Source organism: Mustela putorius, unplaced genomic scaffold, assembly GCF_011764305.1.
Source record: "Mustela putorius furo isolate JIRA1106 unplaced genomic scaffold, ASM1176430v1.1 tig00003858_pilon_pilon_pilon, whole genome shotgun sequence".
NCBI classification, from domain to species: Eukaryota; Metazoa; Chordata; class Mammalia; order Carnivora; family Mustelidae; genus Mustela; species Mustela putorius.
Genome location: NW_025422010.1, coordinates 2,087,891 through 2,108,496, shown reverse-complemented (window position 1 = coordinate 2,108,496; position 20,606 = coordinate 2,087,891).

Sequence of the window (20,606 nt, the reverse complement as noted above, 5' to 3'; positions counted from 1 at the left end):
GTGCCTGAGCCCAGGACCCCCGGGGCTGGGGACAAGACTGCACTGAGAGGAGGCAAGGTTCATCTCCCGCAGGTTGAGTGCTGCCCACCACCCCTAGTACCAACCCCCAAGGCTCCCTGTACCTAGTGGGTAACTCTGGGGGCTTAGAAGGTACCTGAGACCAGAGACAAAGAGTTTGTGTGTTCTCTCCAGGGCCTGAAGGCCCATGTGCACCGTCCTTCCCTCGGGTGGACCCCAAGAAAGCACGCAGGAGGTGGAGGTGGACCCAACCAGGAGCAAGAGATTGGGGGTAGAGTGTTCCTAGGGTTGCCCCAGGGGTAGCTGTTCCCAGCCGGCGCTATCTTCCCTCTCCCCAAGGACCATCAGAGCAGGCTCCAGATCAGAGCCTAAAGCCAGCTAGGAGTTGGGCAGGGCAAAGACAAGGAAGAAATTTAAAGAGGTCCTGGGGGAAACTGAGTCCCAGAGTGGGGAAGCCAGCAGCCCCAAGTCTCCCATGCAGAGCCAGGTCAGGTCTGGGGCAATGGGGATCCTCACAGATGAGGAGAGACCTGATGGGGGAGAGAAGGCCCCCGGGGCCAAAGAGAAGGTGGGGCTTCTCCCTGGGCCTGCATACCCAGGCCCACCAACTGACCTTCTTCCACAGTTGCGTCCACAGGGGGACCATGAGTCAGCATGGATTCCAGGTCAGCCGGATATACAACAGCCTCTTGGGCCAAAAATGAGATGGCCAAGAAGGGTGAGGACGGCATGGTGCTGGGTCCTAGGACCAGGCAAGACGTGGGGAAGAAGAAAGCACCCTCTCTGTTGCTACCCGCCCACCCCCCCACCCCGAGGACAGGCCCCTGCCAGCCTGGCTGCTTTTGGAGGAACCCCTATCTGGAGGTGGTGGGAAGAGTGTGAAAACACCAGGTTCAGCCCAGCTCTGCTTCTAACTTGCTGTGGGGACCTGGCCAGGGCCTCCTCTCTCCCGGCCTTGGGGCTCTCCTTTTCCCCTCTGTGTTAAATAGGGCTGGCTCTCTGTAGTCCCTTCCAGCTCTCAGCCCTCCATCCTGGGGGCCTGGCCCTCTCGGTCCTCCTTGTTTTAAAGACATGGGCCTGCCCATTAGCTTGGGAGCCACAGAAGTGTCTCTGGTGCCCTCTCTCCAGAACAAGGGGCTCAGGCTCCCCAGAGCAAGGCAAAGAGGAATGGGAGATGAAAGGGGCCAGCGGAGAGGAGAAAGATGGAGAAGCCAGCTTTGTACTGGGCAGGCTGGTGAGTCCGTCACAGGCAAGCAGCCGTGTTCTCCTGCGATTCCTTGCTGGAGAGGCGCCAAGCTCTCCCCCCGCCACCCTCCTGCCCCCCTTGCTCCCTGCCCACCATTGGCCCCAGTCCAGCCCACAAACCTGCAACGTCGCTGCTGGGAGAGACTCCTACCAGAATGGTGTGTGACGACCTGAGCAGGGTGTCACCGGGCGAGCTCTGGGAGAATCCAGGCGGCGGCAGCTGGTCTCAATCTCCCCGCCTCTCAGACGGAGGCACGCGATGCAATAGCTGAGCTCGAGCATAAACCAGCTCAAGAGAAGAGGGTTGGCCTTGTTGCCAGGCAGGTGTCCACAGCCCCTTCATGGGCCCTGCCGTCAGGCCTCACGGCCACCGGCTACACTACAGGCAGGGTCACTCCAGGAGGAGGGGGGCTTGTGCCATGAAGGTTGGTGGGCAGAGAGCCCCCGCCAGGTGGGCTCCAGCCTGAGTTCCAGACCCAAGAGGCAGCAGATGGGCCTGCCCCAGGCCCAGTCTTGGAGGCAGTTAGGCTCCGCTGGTCACAGCCCTGTCACCCACGGTGGTGTCCTCTTGGGGCCTGTTCCTTCATCTTGGGAACTAGGTGAACCACGCCCCCCCTTATCCTGCTGGAGAGAGCATGACCAAGTCTGGAAAGTGCCTGCTGCGTGGGGGAAGGGAGGCACAGGGCAGGCCCTCTCTTCAGTGTCACAGGGGCCTCCACCCTGGGCTCCCTGGCTGGGAATGGCAGGGGCCCAGACCCTCAGAACTAGGCAAAGCTGAAGCCCTTTATTTAGAGAGAGCACTCCTGTAGCCTTTCCGTGGGCCAGGTACTGTTCTGATGGCTTCACATTCCTTGAATTCTCTTCACACTTACAGGTAAGGAGCTGACACATGGAGAGGTTAAGTGATCCATCCAAGGTAAAGAGCTAGAAACTGGTGGAGCCGGGGTGTGAGCCAGGAGGCCCGCCTTGTGATGCTAACGCCTGCCTGATGCTGCCTGTCCCACAGCTATCCGAGGGGCTGAGGATTTGACACAGGAGACCACAGGGTTTGATGGCAGGTGTCCTGTAGTGGGAGAGACCCTCGGTCACACTCCCCCTAGCACAAGACCAATCAGGAGCTCCCTGAGCCTGTTTCTTTGCATGCAAAATGGGCAGAGAGGCAGCGGTGAGGACGCAGGCTTTGCCCTTCTCCAGGATTGTTGAAAGGGACAGATGGGGAGTGGGTTCCGAAGTACTCAACCGGCTGAATGAAGCCTAGCCCTGTACTAGGGGGCGGGGGTGGGGGGTGGCATGCAGGATCGGCTCCCACTTCTGACAGTCTGCCTGGGACAACTGTAGATGCCTTCCCCTCCCTGGGCATCAGCCTCCTCAAGTCTAAACCTGCCTTGCCAGGATGTTCAGAGCATCAAAGGGAGACATGTAGGAAAGACACCTGTGCTCCACAGGACCTCTGTGACCAACATTTGGGAACTTCTTTTCTGTCCCGGAAGGGAGAATAGTTGAGCCCAGATACGGTGCATCTGATAGGAGTTTACAGCAGATGTCAGCCTCTGCTGAGTCTTCATCTTAAAAATCCAAAATCTCGGGTGCCTGGGTGGCTCAGTGGGCTAAGCCGCTGCGTTCGGCTCGGGTCATGATCTCAGGGTCCTGGGATCAAGTCCCGCATCGGGCTCTCTGCTCAGCAGGGAGTCTGCTTCCTCCTCTCTCTCTCTCTGCCTGCCTCTCTGTCTACTTGTGATCTCTCTCTGTAAAAAAAAAAAAAAAAAAAAAAAAAAAATAAAAAAAAATCCAAAATCTCTGGCAGCTGAACCCAGTGTTTGATATCAGCCTAGCACAGAGGTTTTTTCTCTGGTTTCTTGGAAGGAGAGGAAGACACACTTCCTCCTCTCTCTTAGGGATAGTTGCCAATCATCAGTGAAAACCAGTATTTCCTTTCCCAACTGTATACTTCAATTTTAATTTCTTAAAACGGTATTTTTAATTTTTATTTTTTTAAAGAGATGTTATGTATTTATTTGTCAGAGAGAGCAAGTGCACAAATAGAGGGAGTGGCAGGCAGAGAGAGATGCAGCCTCTCCGCTGATCAGGGAACCTGTTGGGGGACTGAATCCCAGGGCCCCAGGATCATGACCTGAGCCCAAGGTAGCCACTTAACCCACTGAGCTACCCAGGAAGTCCCTATTTTTTAATTTTTTAAAAAAGATTTATTTATTTCGAGAGAGAGAGAGAGCGCACATGCATGTGAGTGTGGGAGGGGCAGAAGGAGAAAGAGAGAGAATCTCAAGCCGACTTGGAGCTGAGCACAGAATCCGACTCCAGGCTCAGTATCAGGACCCTGAAATCATGACCAGAGCCGAAATCAAGAGTCGGGCACTTAACCGACCGAGCCACCCAGGTGCCCCCAAAACTGTATTGTATTTTTAAATAATCCTTCATTGCAGTACAACTGAAATCTAATAAAGTGGACATAATAAGCATTACGATATTTGGGGGGGATTTATTTATTATTTTAAATTTTTTAGAGAGAGAGAGAACGCATGCACGTGTGTGTGTGCTTGCTTGCGTGGCACGTGGGAGGGGGGCAGAGGGAGAGACTCTTCAAGCAGACGCCCCACTGAGCGCACCCAAAAGGGGCTCAATCTCCATTTCACGGCCCATGAGATCATGACCTGAGTGGAAACCAAGAGTCAGGACACTTAACCAACTGAACCAGCCAGGTGCCCCAACAAGTGTTACAATTAAAAGTGTACAGTATGGTACACTTTGATTTCCATGAAACCGCCACTGCAATCAAGACAGTGAAGATATCTGTCATTTCCAAAAGTTTCCTTGTGCCCCTTGACAATGAATCCTTTCTATCTCTCCCTGCCCATTCCCTCCCCAGCAGGAATGACTTTGACCTGCTTGCTCTCCTGTTAGATTAGTTCCATTTTCTAGAGAGTTTAGTGGGGTTTTTTTGCTGTTGTTGTTTTGGTTTATTTATACTTTCAGGAATCTCCACGCCTAATGTGGGGCTTGAACTCACAATCCCCGAGATCAAGAGTCACACAGTCTTCCAACTGAGCCAGCTAGACACCTCTATAGTTTTAGTTATATGGAAGTTTAGAAATGTGGACGAGTATGGGGTGTACTCTTTTATCTTTCATTCAGCGTAATTATTTTAAGACTAACACGATGTTATATATGCTAGTAGTTCCTCTTAATCATATTTTATTGGATGGACGTACCTCCATTGGGTTGTTCCCAGTGTTCAGCAGTTACAAATAAAGCTTCCATGAATATTCATGTACAAGGTTTTGCATGAACATATATTTCCTTTTCTCTTGGGTAGTGGTATCTCACTATGGTGTTCTTTTCTTTTCTTTTTTTAAAGATTTTGTTTTATTTATTTGACAGACAGATCACGAGTAGGCAGAGAAAGGTAGGCGGGGCTGCGGGGTGGGCAGGGAGAGCAGGCTCCCCCACTGTGCAGAGAGCCCGATGCCGATGCGGGGCTCAATCCCAGGACCCTGAGATCATGACCAGAGCCAAAGGCAGAGGCTAAATGCATTGAGCCACCCAGGCACCCCTCACTATGGTTTTCTTTTCTTATAATATCTTTGCCTGCCTGGTTTTGCTTATCAGGGTAATGCTGGTCTCGTAGAATGAGTTGAGAAGTTATTCCCTTCAATTTTTTACGAAGAGTTTATGGAGAATTGGTATTATTTCTTCCTTAAATATTTGGTAAAATTTCCTCAGTGAAGCCACATGGGTCTGGAGTTCTCTTTGTAGATGGTTTTCAACTACAATTCCAGTTTCCTTAATAGATATGAGACTATTCAGGTTAGTTACTTCTTGAGTAAGTATTTGTACTTTGGATTTTTTTAAGAAATTTGTCCATTTCATCTGAGTTATTGAATTTATTGGCATAAAATTTTTCATAATATTCCCTTTCTATATCTGTAAAATCTGTAGTAGTCCTCTCTCTCTCATTCCCAAGACTGGTAATTGTGGGTTTTTTTCCTCATCAGTCTGACTAGAGGTTTATCAATTTTATGATCTTGATTTTCTCTATGGTTGTCTGTTTTCTATTTCATTGATATCCATTTTGATCTTTATTTCTTTTCTTCTGCTTACTTTAGGTTTCATTGGCTCTTCTTTTTTTTTTTTTAATTTATTTTTTTTTTATTTTTTGTAAGTAATCTCTACAACCAACGTGGGGCTCAAACTCACAACCCCAAGATTAAAGGGCACATGCTCCACTGACTGAGCCAGCTAGGTGCCCTTTTTTTCTAGATTTTTTTTTTTAAAAGATTTTATTTATTTGACAGAGAGAGATCACAAGTAGGCAGAGAGGCAAGCAGAGAGAGAGAGAGGAGGAGGAAGCAGGCTCCCTGCCGAGCAGAGAGCCTGATGTGGGGCTCGATCCCAGGAGCCTGGATCATGACCTGATCCAAAGGCAGAAGCTTTAACCCACTGAGCCACCCAGGCGCCCCTAGATTCTTTATTTATTTTATTTTATTTTTTAGATCCTATTTATTTACTTGGCAGAGAGAGAGAGAGAGATCACAAGCAGGCAGAGGGAAAGAGGGAAGCAGGTTCCCCACCAATCAGAGAGCCCAATGCGGGGCTCCATCCCAGGACCCCGGACCACGATCCCAGCCGAAGGCAGAGGCCCAACTCACTGAGCCACCCAGGCACCCCTTTTTCTATATTCTTTTTTTTTTTTTAAGATTTTATTTATTTATTTGACAGACAGAGATCACAAGTAGGCAGAGAGGCAGGCAGAGAGAGAGGAAGGGAAGCAGGCTCCCTGCTCAGCAGAGAGCCTGATGCGGGGCTTGATCCCAGGACTCTGGGATCATGACCTGAGCCGAAGGCAGAGGCTTAACCCACTGAGCCACCCAGGTGCCTCAAGACCTTTCTTTTTTTTCTAATATAGATATACACTGCCATAAAGGTCCTGCTCCCCCATCCCACCAAGCTGTGTTTTAGTGACATCCCACAAATTCTGATACATTGTGTTTCCATTTAAAAGTCAGTTCAGGGGTGCCTGGGTGGCTCAGCTGGTTAAGCTTAAGCTTAGGTCATGATCCTGGGGCCCTGCCATCAGGCTTCCTGCTCAGTGGGGAGTCTGCATCTCCCTCTGCCCCTCCCCCTGCTCATGTTTGAGCACGTGCCCCTGTTCCATGCTCTCTCTCTCTCAAATAAATAAATAAAATCTTAAAAACAATGAGTAAAATAAAAGTCAGTTTGAAACACGAATTTCTCTTTTGGTTCTTTCTTTGATCCACGGGTTACTTAGAAGTGTGTTATTTTGTTTCCAAATATTTCGAGATTTTCCAACGATCTTTCTGCTAATGATTTCTAATTTAATTTCCTTGTGGTCAGACAACATAGTTAGTGTGGCTTTGAAGTCTTTTGAATTTGGTAAACGTTCTGTGTGCACTTGAGAAGAATGTGCTCTTGAGAATCCTGCTATTGTTGGGTGGTTCTATTAAGTGTTAATCAAAATCAAGTTGACTACTATATCCTTGCTGGTTTTCTGTTTACTTGAGCTATGGATTATTGAGAGGGGAACTGACACCCCTGACTGTAACTATATTTGTCTATTTCTAGTTGCGTTTTTCGCATCATGCATTTTGAAGATTTATTATTAGTTAAATAAATGTTTAAGATTGTTATGGCTCCTTGATTAACTGACCCTATCATCATTATGAAATGACCATTATTTATGATAATATTTCTTTTTTTTTTTTAGATTTTAATTACTTATTTTGAGAGAGAGAGAGGGAGGGAGAGAGAGCACAGATTGGGGGAAGGGACAGAGAGGGAGAATCAGACTCCCCACTGAGCAGGGAACCAATGTGGGGCTCGATCCCAGGACCCTGGGATCATGATGGGACCCAAAGAAAGACATTTAATCAACTGAGTCACCCAGGTGCCCCCCTGGTAATATTTCTTGCTCTGAAACCTACTTCTCTAATCTTATTCTAGCTATAGCTATTCCCGCTTTGTTTTGATTGATTAGTTGTTAGCAATGGTATAATCTTTTTCCATCCTTTTACATTTAACTTATTTGTGTCTTTATATTTAAGGTTTGTTTCTTACAGGTAGCATATAGTTGGGTACTGCTTTTTAATTTTTTTTTAATTTAAATTCTAGTTAGTTAGTATATAGTGTAATACTGGTTTCAGGAGTAGAATTTACTAATTCATCATTACATATCAGTGCTCATGATAATAAGTGCCCTCCTGAATAGCCATCACCCATTTAACCCATCCTCCACCCACCTCCCTCCATCAAACCCTAGTTTGTTCTCTAAACATTAAGAGTCTCTTATGGTTTGTTGTCCACTCTGTGTTTTTTTTTTCCTTCCCATCTGTTTATCTGTTTTGTTTCTTTTCTTTCTTTCTTTCTTTTTAAGATTTTATTTATTTATTTAACAAAGAGAGAGAACAAGCAGATGGCGTGGCAGGCAAGGGAGAGGGAGAAACAGGCTCCCCACTGAGCAGGGAGCCTGATGTGGGGCTCTATCCCAGGACCCCGGGGATCAAGACCAGAGTGGAAGGCAGACACTTAATGGACTGAGACTCCCAGGCACCCCCATCTGTTTTGTTTCTTAAATTCCACATTGGAGGGGGACCTGGGTGGCTCAATTGGTTAGGCATCTGCCTTCAGCTCAGGTCATGATCCCAGGGTCCTGGGATCAAACCCTGCATCTGACTCCTTGCTCAGCAGGGAGACTGCTTCCTCCTCTCCCTCTGTCTGCCTCTCCCCTACTTGAATTCTCTCTTTTTCTGTCAAATAAATAAATAAAATCCTAAAAGAAAAAAATTCTACATATGAGTAAAATCATATGGTATTTGTCTTGCTCTGACTTATCTCGCTTAGCATAATACGCTCTAGCTCTATCCACGTCACTGCAAATGGCAAAATTTCATTCTTTTTGATGGCTGAGTAATATTCCATTGTATACATAAACCATGTATTCTTTATCCATTGATCAGTCGATGAACATTTGGGCTCTTTCACAACACTGAAATCTTTTTAAATTTTTTTAAAAGGTTTTTTTTTTTTTTTTTAAATTTGATAGACAGAGATCACAAGTAGGCAGAGAGGCAGACAGAGAGAGAGGTAGAAGCAGGCTCCCTGTTGAGCAGAGAGCCCGATGTGGGGCTTGATCCCACGACCCTGGGATCACGACCCGAGCCGAAGACAGAGGCTTTAACCCACTGAGCCACCCAGGCACCCCTAGAATGGTTATTGATAGGTCATTATTCTTTTCTCTTTATAAAAAAGTATCAAATTTCTTTCTTTTTTTTTTTTTTTAAGGTTTTATTTATTTATTTGACAGAGATCACAAGTAGGCAGAGAGGCAGGCAGAGAGACAGAGAAGGGAAGCAGGCTCCCTGCTGAGCATGCAGGGCTTGATTCCAGGATCCTGAGATCATGACCTGATCATGACCATGAAGGCAGAGGCTTTAACCCACTGAGCTACCCAGGCGCGCCTTTATTTTTTTTTTTTTTAAGATTTTGTTTATTTATTTATTTGAGAGAGAGCAAGAGTGAGAGAGCACAAACAGAGGGGGAGAAGCAGAGGGAGAGGGAGAAGCAGACTCCCCACTGAGCAGGGAGCCCAATGTGGAGCTCAATCCCAGGACCCTGGGATCACGACCTGAGCTAAAGGCAGATGTTAACCAACTGAGCCAGCCAGGCGTCCCTTTACTGCAAGCTTTAAGTCATAGTGTTATTTTACTCAACAAGACATCTCTAAGAAAATGGCAGTGTTCATTAATACAAAACTTGTTCTACCCAGTAGGTGGTATTCTACATTTTCAATGAAAGCATTCTTCATAAAATTAGATTAAAAAAATACAGAATGTCTGATAAGTATCTCAAAGGCTAAAAAATGAGAAAAATGTAGAACACAGAAATAGTCATTGGTTAATATTTGGCTTTGAGAAAGCCAAGAAATGATTCTATTCCAAGAAATAAGCAATAATGATAAAATATGTAATTAATATACTATATGCCTTTTAGCCAAAACACACTTTTCACCTCAAGATAGTTATGATTTTTACATTCTCAATTCCTTTCATCCAGAAAAGAACTCCATTCTAAGCCATGATTTGAATAGAGTTCATAATGTATAGTCCTTATTCTCCACAGGATGTTTTCACAGTACAATAAACTGCAAAATGGCAAATGACTAAGTCAGTTATAAAGAATTTATAGCCTAATAAATGCCAATTTACAATAACCGTCAACAACTACACCAAAGCCTAGAGGCTGCTGCACTAGAAGTCACAACTTAACATGATTCTTTGATGTGCTCAGACTTTGTTTACTACAGATCACTGTCATAAAAACCAGAAAAGAAATCTTAGTGGGCCCTTCCAAAGCTGCATAATTTTCCAAGTGATTTTCCTCTGGGTGTGAGATGCTGTTCATCCCTTCAGTCCTTCTTTAATTGCTTAGCTTCTGCTATAGTTTCTTGACGATTTTGCTTCTTCTTTTGCTCCTTTTGCCTGGCCTCAATCATCCTGGCCAATTTCCGGGACAGTATGACATTTGCTGGAAACAATGGAGTAAGGGCGGAAACCGCTTTCGTAAGGGGGCTGTACGGGTCCCTCTGCAGCCCATTTCACAACACAGTCAGCCCAAGGCTTTATATCAAGCTTGTCTGTAAGTCTTATGCTTGAAGAGTGAGCTCCCCACTTTGTCCTGAGATTATTAGTGAACAGAGGACAATTTCAGATGACCCTTGGTTGTTTGTCTTTGGCTCTACCACACACTTGTGAGACCAGGTTTAAATTCTGTATCTTCCTTACTTAAGGGACTAGTTTCCCAAACCAGGCGCCCACAGCTCCTGAAGCTAGAGCTGATGGTGCTTTACTGGTATCTGCATGTCCCCTCCATCCTTTTTTTTTTCCTCCTTACTCATTCTTCCTTCCCTACCTTACCCAGCCACCACTCCCAGGGGGCCGTGTTCTCCCACCCCTCAGCCTCCAGCACACCTCGGGACCGCAAGTGGCTCCCCCTTCTGGGCACTGGGGCAAAGCCTCCATAGCGGCCATCACCAGCCTCCCCTGCGTCACAGCCGGGACCGTGGGCTCGAACCCCTTGAGAGGCCATTACTGACAGCCCATCATCCTGCTATTTATTTTCTATTTGTTCGGTCTGTTCTTTGTTACCCTCTTCCTCTTTCTTAGCCTTCTTTTAGAATATTTATGAATCCATCATACATCTCTTTTTGTTGGCTTAACATTTTTTATTGAGGTAACATCCACATAATAGAAAATTCCCCATTTTAACCATTTTTATTAGATTTTTTAAAAGATTTTATTTATTTATTTATTTATTTATTTGACAGATGTAGACGCAGCGAGAGAGGGAACACAAGCAGGGGATGTGGGAGAGGGAGAAGCAGACTTCCCGCCGAGCAGGGAGCCCCATGCGGGGCTTGACCTGAGCCGAAGGCAGACACTTAACGACTGAGCCACCCAGGCGCCCCTATTAGATTTTATTTTTAAGTACCCTTTACCCGCAACATAAGGCTCAAACTTACAACTCAGAGATTAAGAGTCATGCACTGTACCCACTGAGCCAGCCAGGCGTCCCACCATTTTAACCATTTTAAAGTGTACAATTCAGTGGCTTTTAATACATTATCCCTGTTGTGCAACCATCCTCACTAATTACGGAACATTTTCATTACCCCATAAAAGAAACCCCACTGCCATCAAGTAGGCACTCCTTATTCCCACTTCCCCAGTCTGTGGCAACCACTAATCTGTTTTGTCTCTATGAGTTTGCCTATTCTGAACATTTCATTTAAATGGACTCATACATGGCCTTTTATGACTGGCTTCTTTCACTTAACATGTTTTCAAAGTCCATCCATTCATAGCACGGATCAGTAATTCATTTCTTTTTCCGGATAAATCATATTCCATTGTATGGATACAACATTTGTTTATCAATTTATCATCTGAGGACATCTGAGTGCTGGCTTCTTTCGTTCGAGTTGCTTGGGGTTTATATTATATATATTTATCACAATCTTACCTTCAAATAATATACTATTTCTAATATAAGAATCTTACAAGCTTTCCTTTCCTCCTTCTTGGCCTTTATGCTAATATTGTCGTGCATTTCACTTTTACATATGTCATAAACCTCATAACACAATCTTTACTCCTTTGCGTAGACAACAGATTTCCATCTGGTATAATTTTCCTAATGCCCAAAGGATGTCCTTTATCATATTTTTTTTAAAAGATTTTATTTATTTGTCAGAAAGAGAGAGAGAGAAATCACACAAGCAGGCAGAGAGGCAGGCAGAGGCAGAGAGAGAGGCAGGCTCCCTGCTGAGCAAGGAGCCCGATGCGGGACTTGATCCTAGGTTCCTGGGATTATGACCTGAGCTGAAGGCATCGGCTTAACCCACTGAGCCACCCAGGTGTCCCCTTTATCATATTTTGTATAGCAGGCTTATACAACATCTTTATTTTGCTTTCATTTTTGAAAGATGCTTTTTCTCAAGTACTGAATACTAGATTAACAGGTTTTTTTCTTTTCTGTCAGCACTTTAAAGATCTTTGTGCTTGCACTCTTTCAAATGAGTAATGTCATCCTTATCTTTGTTCCTTTGATTATAACATACTTTTTCTCTAGCTGCTTTTTAAAATGTTTTCTCTTCACTGGTTTTGAGTTATGATAAGCTTTGTTGTTGTTTTCTTCATGATTCTTGTGTTTGAAGTTCATTTAGCTTTTTGGATCTGTGGGCGTATAGTTCTCATCAAGTTTGTAAAGTTTTTGGCCATTGTCTCTTCAAATAGTTTTTCTGTCCCCATCATGGCCTCTTCTCAGGGACTCCAACTCTGCATAGATGAGGTCTTGAAGCTGTCTCACAGTTTTTTTCCCCTCTACATTTCATTTTGGATAGTTTCTACAGCTGTGCTTAGTTCACTAATCTTGGGGCGCCTGGGTGGCTCAGTGGGTTAAAGCCGCTGCCTTCGGCTCAGGTCATGAACTCGGAGTCCTGGGATCGAGCCCCACATCCGGCTCTCTGCTCAGCAGGGAGCCTGCTTCCTCCTCTCTCTCTGCCTGCCTCTCTGCCTGCTTGTGATCTCTGTCAATAAATCTGTCTCAAATAAATAAATAAAATCTTATCCAGCCACGGAAGTTCAATTTGAAGTTTCTCCCCTTTACTCCTTTTCCTTCTTTCTCCTCCCTTCCCCATTCCCCTCACCTCCCGTCTTTTTTTTTCTTTTTTCTTTTTAAGATTTTACTTATTTATTTGACAGAGATCACAAGTAGGCAGAGAGGAAGGCAGAGAGAGAGAGAGGAGGAAGCAGGCTCCCCGCTGAGCAGAGAGCCTGATGCGGGACTCAATCCCAGGACCCTGGGACCATGACCTGACCCAAAGGCAGAGGCTTTAACCACTGAGCCACCCAGGCGCCCCTCCCCTGTCTTTTTAAATCAGGCATGCCTCTCCTCTTTTAAAAAAGATATTATGTATGTATGTATGTATGTATTTAGAGAGTACACACGTGGGGAAGGGGTAGAGGGAGAGGAAGAGAGAGACTCTCAAGTAGATGCCCTGCTGAGCACAGAGCCCAGCTCGGGGGCAGGAGGGCTTGATCTCACAACCCTGAAATCTGAGCAGAAATCAAGAGTCAGGGTGCCTGGGTGGCTCAGTGGGTTAGGCCGCTGCCTTCGGCTCAGGTCATGATCTTGGGGTCCTGGGATCGAATCCCGCATCGGGCTCTCTGCTCAGCAGGGAGCCTGCTTCCCTCTCTCTCTCTTTGCCTGCCTCTCCGTCTACTTGTGATTTCTCTGTCAAATAAATAAATAAAATCTTAAAAAAAAAAAAAAAGAAATCAAGAGTCAGATGCTCAACCTTCTGAACCCTGCTTCTTAATTCTCTAACTATATGAAATAGTTAAAATCATGTTTAATGTCCTTCTCTGCTTATCCTAACAATTGGGTCACTTTTGGATCTGTTTTGACTGTTCTCATTACGGTTGTGCTTTCCTGTTTCTTTGCATGACTGGTAATCTTTGATTGAATGCCAGAGTTTTACCTTGTAATGTGTGTGGTATTTTTATATTCCTGTAAATCTTGTTGAGTTTTGCTCTAGGATACACTAATTGGAAACAGTTTGATCCTTTCGAGTCTTGTATTTACAATTTGTTAATGTGGGTCCTGAGCGACGCTCAGTCCTGAGCTAATTATTCCTCACTTATGAGGCACGATTTTCTTGGATACCTTATCTTTTTTAAAATTTTGTTCAAAAAATTTTTTAAATTTTTTAAAAGATTTTATTTATTGGGATGCCTGCGTGGCTCAGTCAGTTAAGTGGCTGCCTTGGGCTTGGGTCATAATTGAGTCCTGGGGATCGAGTCCTGCATAGGGCTCCTTGCTCAGCAGGAAGCCTGTTTCTCTCTCTGCTTCTTCCTGCCACCCTGCCTGCTTGTGCTCTCTCTCTGACAAATAAATAAATAAAATCTTTAAAAAAACAAAGATTTTTTTTTTTGTTAGAGAGAGAGAGAGCACAAGCATGGGAAGCAGCAGGCAGAGGGAGAGGCAGGCTCCCAGACGTCCTAAAAATTTTTTTAAATGTTTTAAAATTTATTTTTATGATTTTTTGAGTCTTGGGGCCTTGCTAATCTGGGAGACTGCCCTTCCAGGGTTGGTTAATTACTAGACAGTAAACAATTCACCTGCAGAGTGAGCCTTTCATATACAAATTTACTAATCAACCTGTAACTCCAGCCACCTTTACCTAATTCTCACATACCAAACCAGTATTTCCTCTGTTCTAAGTCACATCAGGGACAGGGTATGGACAACTAGAGAACATACCTATAGCCCAGAACCCTCTGAATTTATTTGAATTAACCAACTGTAAGCTTACTCAAACTTGCCTACCTTACCTTGCCCATTCCTTCCCTATGGAAACCCCAAGTTAAAGGCTCTGGGTCATGCTCTCCGTTCACATGTATTGCCTCCTGACTCACTCTGGGGTTTCTTCACATGACCCTGAATGGCATGACATGCTACCTCCTCTTGGAAACTGTAACCACCTTTTCTCAAGGTGGTTGTCTCCACGTCTGTCACTTTACTATGACTAATTAAAACAAAATCCTTGGTACATTTTCAAACAACGGTTTACCCAATATTCTATGAATTTTTTTTTTAACTGGCTGGTGGGAACAGGAACATTTCCCAGCCTTGTGTTATGCCAGGCGCTGTTATAATTCTTTTTTTTTTTTTTTTAAGATTTTATTTATTTATCAGAGAGAGAGAGAGAGAGGGAGAGAGAGCGAGCACAGGCAGACAGAATGGCAGGCAGAGGCAGAGGGAGAAGCAGGCTCCCTGCTGAGCAAGGAGTCCGATATGGGACTCGATCCCAGGACGCTGGGATCATGACCTGAGCCGAAGGCAGCTGCTTAACCAACTGAGCCACCCAGGCGTCCCATTGTAATTCTTTTTGATGGTTCTCTTTGACACTCAACATTAGAGAGCTTAGCAAAATATCATTCTCTTAGAGACTCTTTGAGAGTCTCTCTTTCGCCTCAGTTATTTTCACTCTTGTGCTTGATCAATATTCTCAGTACTCAAGAGGGCCCTTCAGCAGGTCTCCTGGATTCTCTGTGCAGCTTTATTCTGGTATTCTGTCTCATGAACATGGGCTGCCTCAACTTATATCCGAACTCCTAACTCAGACCCTTCAACCCAGCTAGATTTGTAGGGTCCACTTCAGTTTCCCCTCCATGTTCCACCGCCAAAAAGAAACTCTCACAAGGCAGTAGTAAGCCCATCTTATTTATTTCCCATCTCTTAGGGATTCCTCTCCTTCAGTGTTTGGGTTTTATTTAATTTTCAGGCATGAGACTAAATACATGTACTTATCTCCATTTGACCAGAGGCAGAAAAAGTTTATAGAATACCCAGCAGGTGAGCATACAGGCTGACATAGTATCCGTGAACCAACTGAATATAAATCCTCCCTTGCATACGTAACATACCAGAGGCTTGGAAAGAAGTAGTGGAGGTAATCAGAACCAGAATCCATCCCTTAAATCTTGGTCTAGTTATCTGACATCATTCTTTGCTCTGTATCTTTATCTTGCCAAGTGATTTTCCATTTTTGACTTAATATATTTTCATTTTTTTTTAAAAAGATTTGGGGCACCTGGGTGGCTCAGAGTTAAAGCCTCTGCCTTTGGCTCGGGTCATGATCTCAGGGTCCTGGGATGGAGCCCCGCATCGGGCTCTCTGCTCAGCGGGGAGCCTGCTTCCTCCTCTCTCTCTCTGCCCGCCTCTCTGCCTACTTGTGATCTGTCAAATAAATAAATAAAGTCTTTAAAAAAATAAAAAATAAGGGGCACCTGGGTGGCTCAGTGGGTTAAAGCCTCTGCCTTCGGCTCGGGTCATGATCCCAGGGTCCTGGGATCAAGCCCCGCATCGGGCTCTCTGCTCAGCAGGGAGCCTGCTTCCTCCTCACTCTCTGCCTGCCTCTCTGCCTACTTGTGATCTCTGTCTGTCAAATAAAATATTAAAAAATAAATAATAAAAAATAAAAAAAGATTTTATTTATTTAATTGGGAGAGGGATAGCAAGAGAGAGCAGAGCTGGAGGAAGGGATTAGCAGAGAGACAAGCAGGCTCAATCCAGGGACCCTGGGATCACGATCTGAGCTGAAAGCAGACGCTTAACTGACTGAGCCACCCAGGCACGCCTAGACTAAGATATTTTCAAACAAAATATTTTTTATATTTTATTTTTTATTTAAATTCAATTAACATATAATGTATTATTAGTTTCAGAAGTAGAGGTCAGTGATTCATCAGTCTTATATAGTACCCAGTGCTCATTACTTCACTTGCCCTCCTTAATGTCCATCACCCAGTGACCCCTTCCTGCACACCCCTCCCCTCCAGCAACCCTCCATTTGTTTCCTATCATTAAAAGTCTCTTATGATTTATCTCCCTCTCTGATTTCATGCTGTCAAAAATACGTTTTTTGAGAGAATGTACATCAATATTCAGACCTCCAGGGATCTCTGGTTGGCTTAGTTGATTAAGCATCTGCCTTTGTCTCAGGTCATGATCCCAGGGTCCTGGGATGGAGTCCCACAGCCTTGCTCAGTGAGGAGCCTGCTTCTCCCTCTGCCTGCCACTCCTGCTTGTGTCCTCGTCTGAACTCTCTCTGATAAATAAATAAATCCTAAAAAAAAAAAAAAAAAAGACTGCTCCTCCCCAACCTTGGCAAAAAGTTGGAAGCTTTTTCTCTAGAGCAGGGAGGTTTCTGGAGTAGTAAGTCTTCTCAGAGATCCAGAAGACAAGTGAATCTGGGCATACTAGAATGCTGAAGCTCTCTAGGCCTCTTCCTTCATAAGCTCCCACAGGGCCAGCAACAGTTCAAGATAAACCCTCCAGACATGAGACTGGAAGTTTATTCCAGGAAACCTGACCAGTCCAAGAGCAAAGTCCTAAAAGTAGTATGGACATTAGTGATTTGCCAAAAAAAGTTCATCTTACAAACATCTATTATTCTTAATATCCCACCTGTAAATACAAGCAGACTACCAATGATTGCCCGGCAGCTAAGTATAACGTGAAAAGACTTTCATAACATGAAAGACTAAAAAGCAAAACAAAAAAAGGGGAAAGAAAACATCACACAGGGAGATGAAAGCTTTGACAAAGCATATCAATGTTCTCAGAGATAAGATATTGCAATCATGGAACGAGGTATTAACTTAAAAAAAAAAAAAAAAAAAAAGGAACACTTAGAGGAGCAATGGGTAATCTTCCATAAAAGAGATCCAGGGAAGAAAAAAAACAACAACAACAAAAAAACAAGAAACCAAAAAAAAAAACCTGGGAAAATGGGAGGTGGTAGGGACGGAAAAAATAGGAAAACACAGAGATAAATCCAAGAGATCCAGCATCTGAAGAACAGGAATTCCAGAAAGAAAAGCCAGAAAACTAAAGGAAGGAACTCATTAAAAACAAATTCAAGGTTTCCTAGAAGTGAAGGACCAGAGTCCCTTCTGAAAGGGTTCAACAGCCTGGCACAACACATGGAAACAGACCTTCACCAAGGTATGCCACCATGAAATTTCAGAACTCCAGTGGCAGAAGTGAGAGTCACATACAAAGAATCAGAACTCGGAATGGCTTGACTCCTCTAACAGCAACACTAGATGGTAGGTGAAAAGTAACAATGCCTTCAAACTTGTAAAGGAAAATGAATTCCAAACTGGAATTTCACACCTGATCAAGTATGAGAGAATGAGACATTTTTCAAACATGTGATTCCCTTAAACTACTTTCTATACATCCCTTTTACTGCAAGCCAACCTACCAGAATGAGATAATAAAACAAGGGGAGGAAGGGACACGAACAGAAGACTCAGCAGGGGAGAGCCCACGATGACAGCAATATATTAAGCACAAGGGAGAGCCAATCCAGATAGGGGCTGGTCAAGAAATTGGTAAAATAGATAATGTGTTAATGTCCTTACAGAATTTGGGTTGAATTAGTGACAAGTGGCCGGAAAACTAAGCTAATCACTAATAAAAATGTGGGAGGACTATTAATTCTAGGGAAATGAATGCTCTGCAGTAAGGTAACCTCATCCACTATGTGGCTCAGCTGTGATTTAAATACCATCATAATAATGTAAACACTAAATATATGCTCTAACTAGAACGTATCAGGGAGAGATGGGGGCATAGGGAGTACATGCATGGTGGGCAGGAGGGAGAAATGTCAAATGATAATGCCTATGATGCAAACATCAATACCCATGCACATGTTTAAATTGAGACCTGATGGCAAACTAAACTGACCAGCCAACACTTGAAAGGAAATACTGTGAAGCAGGGAAAATGGGGAAGGGCAGATAGGGTAGGAAGTTTGCTGTTTTTCCTAACAAACCTCACAGAACTATTTGTTTTTCCAATGCAAAATAACAGATTTTCTTCCTAAAATGCAGGATATAAAACTGTTTAAAAAGACGTATTTTGTTAATTTATTGTTTCTAAACGTTTCTAAATTTGGGGGGCACCTATGTGGCTCAGTGGGCTAAGAGTCTGCCTTCAGCTCAGGTCGTGATCTGGGGATCCTGGGATACATCAGACTCACTGCTCAGCAGGGAGCCAGCCTCTCCCTTTCCCTTTGTCCCTGCCCACACCCTCAAATGAATAAAACCTTTATGAAAAATATTTTTAAGTTTCCAAATTTTTACTGTGCCCATTAAAAAAACCATAAATGGGAACTCCACTTTTCAAGACCTAGGTAGGGTTACAGTTGTTTTTACTGCATGTAGAATCATGCAAGACTGGTATTCCTGCATGGTTCCTAAGGTAAACCATATCCAGTCAGCTTTTTAGAACTAGAATGCAATTCATGTGTGAAGTATAATGTGTTCCATAAGTCTTGTTTACTATAAAAGTATGATGATTTAAGCAGTGACCATACTAGAATAACATTTTCAAACAGTCCGGGATATCAAAATGTGGCCATAGATCTACTAAATCAGATCTACCTAGCTTGGGTGGCAAGGGCATTGCTTACAATGCAGATTCCTGGGCCCCACCCCAGACCAATTAATCCGCAATCTCTAGGGGTAGGGCCTTGGAATCTGCATTTCTAACAAGGTCCGTAAACTGATGTTGAAAACTACTGCTGTCACTCACTCTATGAGTAACCCAATAGTGCTCATTAATAAGCCAATAAATCAATGCCTGTAAGTCACAGTCAGGCAGAGAAGAGGGAAAGAAATCCATGCGGGGTAGTGGGTATCACAGTGTCTACCTCAAAGAATCATTTAAAACACTTCAGAGAGATTCCACTCCATATGTAACTCAATGTACAAGTTTTTTTCTTATCAGGAACAATACATAACTTTTGGTCAAACCTTACAAACAAACTCTTAACTCCATTCACACGAAGTTCATTGGAAATAGTGCCCAGTCCAGGAGCCCCTCCACCGGGGAAGCAGAGCCTGCAGGGCCATTAGCATTCGTCCAAATGTCAGAGATGCTGGGGCTGCTGGAGCAAGAGGTACAGGGATTGCGCTGGCGGATGGGTCTCTGAAGCCTTACTTACGTGGCTGCGATATCTGACCAACACTCTGGTGCCTATGCCTCAGTTCTTTATTTCAAGAAAAATGTAAGGTCTGTTACACTGAGGTAGGGTCATTATTGTAAGGCAAAGCTTGTTAGAAAATCCCTACTTGATGCCTAGTTAACAGATGTGTTGGACTTTCTTCTTTTATTACTTGAACAGTGTGTCCCATGTGCAACTTTCTAAGGTAATCAATCCCTTTTCTTCTTAATAGTTCTTACTGAAGTTCATCCTATACTGAATCTGTGGCAAGACCTCTTTTCAGTGCATGACTTCAAGTTTGCTTTTCTAATTTCTGTGTTTTTGTCAGTTATTCACTTTGCGTGCCGTGTCCTCTCTACCTCTGCTATTGAAAAGCTAGGACCATGCCATTGCATGTTGAGATGCTCTGACAAATGCCTAAGAATCTGTCCCCGCAAATCACCACAGAACTGCTTATGAAGCCAGTGCAGGAGCCACAGATGTTGGCTGCTTAGATTACTTTTGCCAGATGCTGAGCCACTAGGGTTTCCAGACTACGAAGATCAGAATGGTGGACTTTTTCACGGGCCAGGAGCACCCATGCCATGTTGCTTAAGCTGAGCTGATAATATCTCCACATCTGTGTGTTCTTGGAGTTTCTCCAAGGGTTTAACCAGCAACTGGTCTCAAACAGTAGCTTAAACTCTTATCAGGAACTGTGCTATTTCAAAGTACTGGCATTCTCCCAGGAATCTTCCTGGGTGTCAAAATTTAACCTGCTGCCAAAGCAAACAGAACACCAAACTCCAAAATGAACACACAGTCCTTATTCCTTCAAAAAGAAAAACAACAGAGGCACCTGACAATCGGTTAAGCGTCTGATTCTTGGTTTCGGCTCAGGCTGTGATCTCAGTGTCATGACTGAGCCCTGCATCCTGCTCAGCACTCAGCATGGAGTCTGCTTGGGTTTCTCTCTCCCTCTGCTCCACCCCCACCCCCAGCAGCTCTCTCTCTCAAATACATAAATCTTAAAAAAAGGGGCGCCTGGGTGGCTCAGAGGGTTAAAGCCTCTGCCTTCGGCTCAGGTCATGATCTCAGGATCCTGAGGTCGAGCCCCACATCGGGCTCTCTGCTCGGCGGGGAGCCTGCTTCCTCCCCTCTCTCTGCCTGCCTCTCTGCCTACTTGTGATCTCTGTCAAATAAATAAATAAATAAATAATCTCAAAAAGAAAGGAAAAGAAAAACAACAACA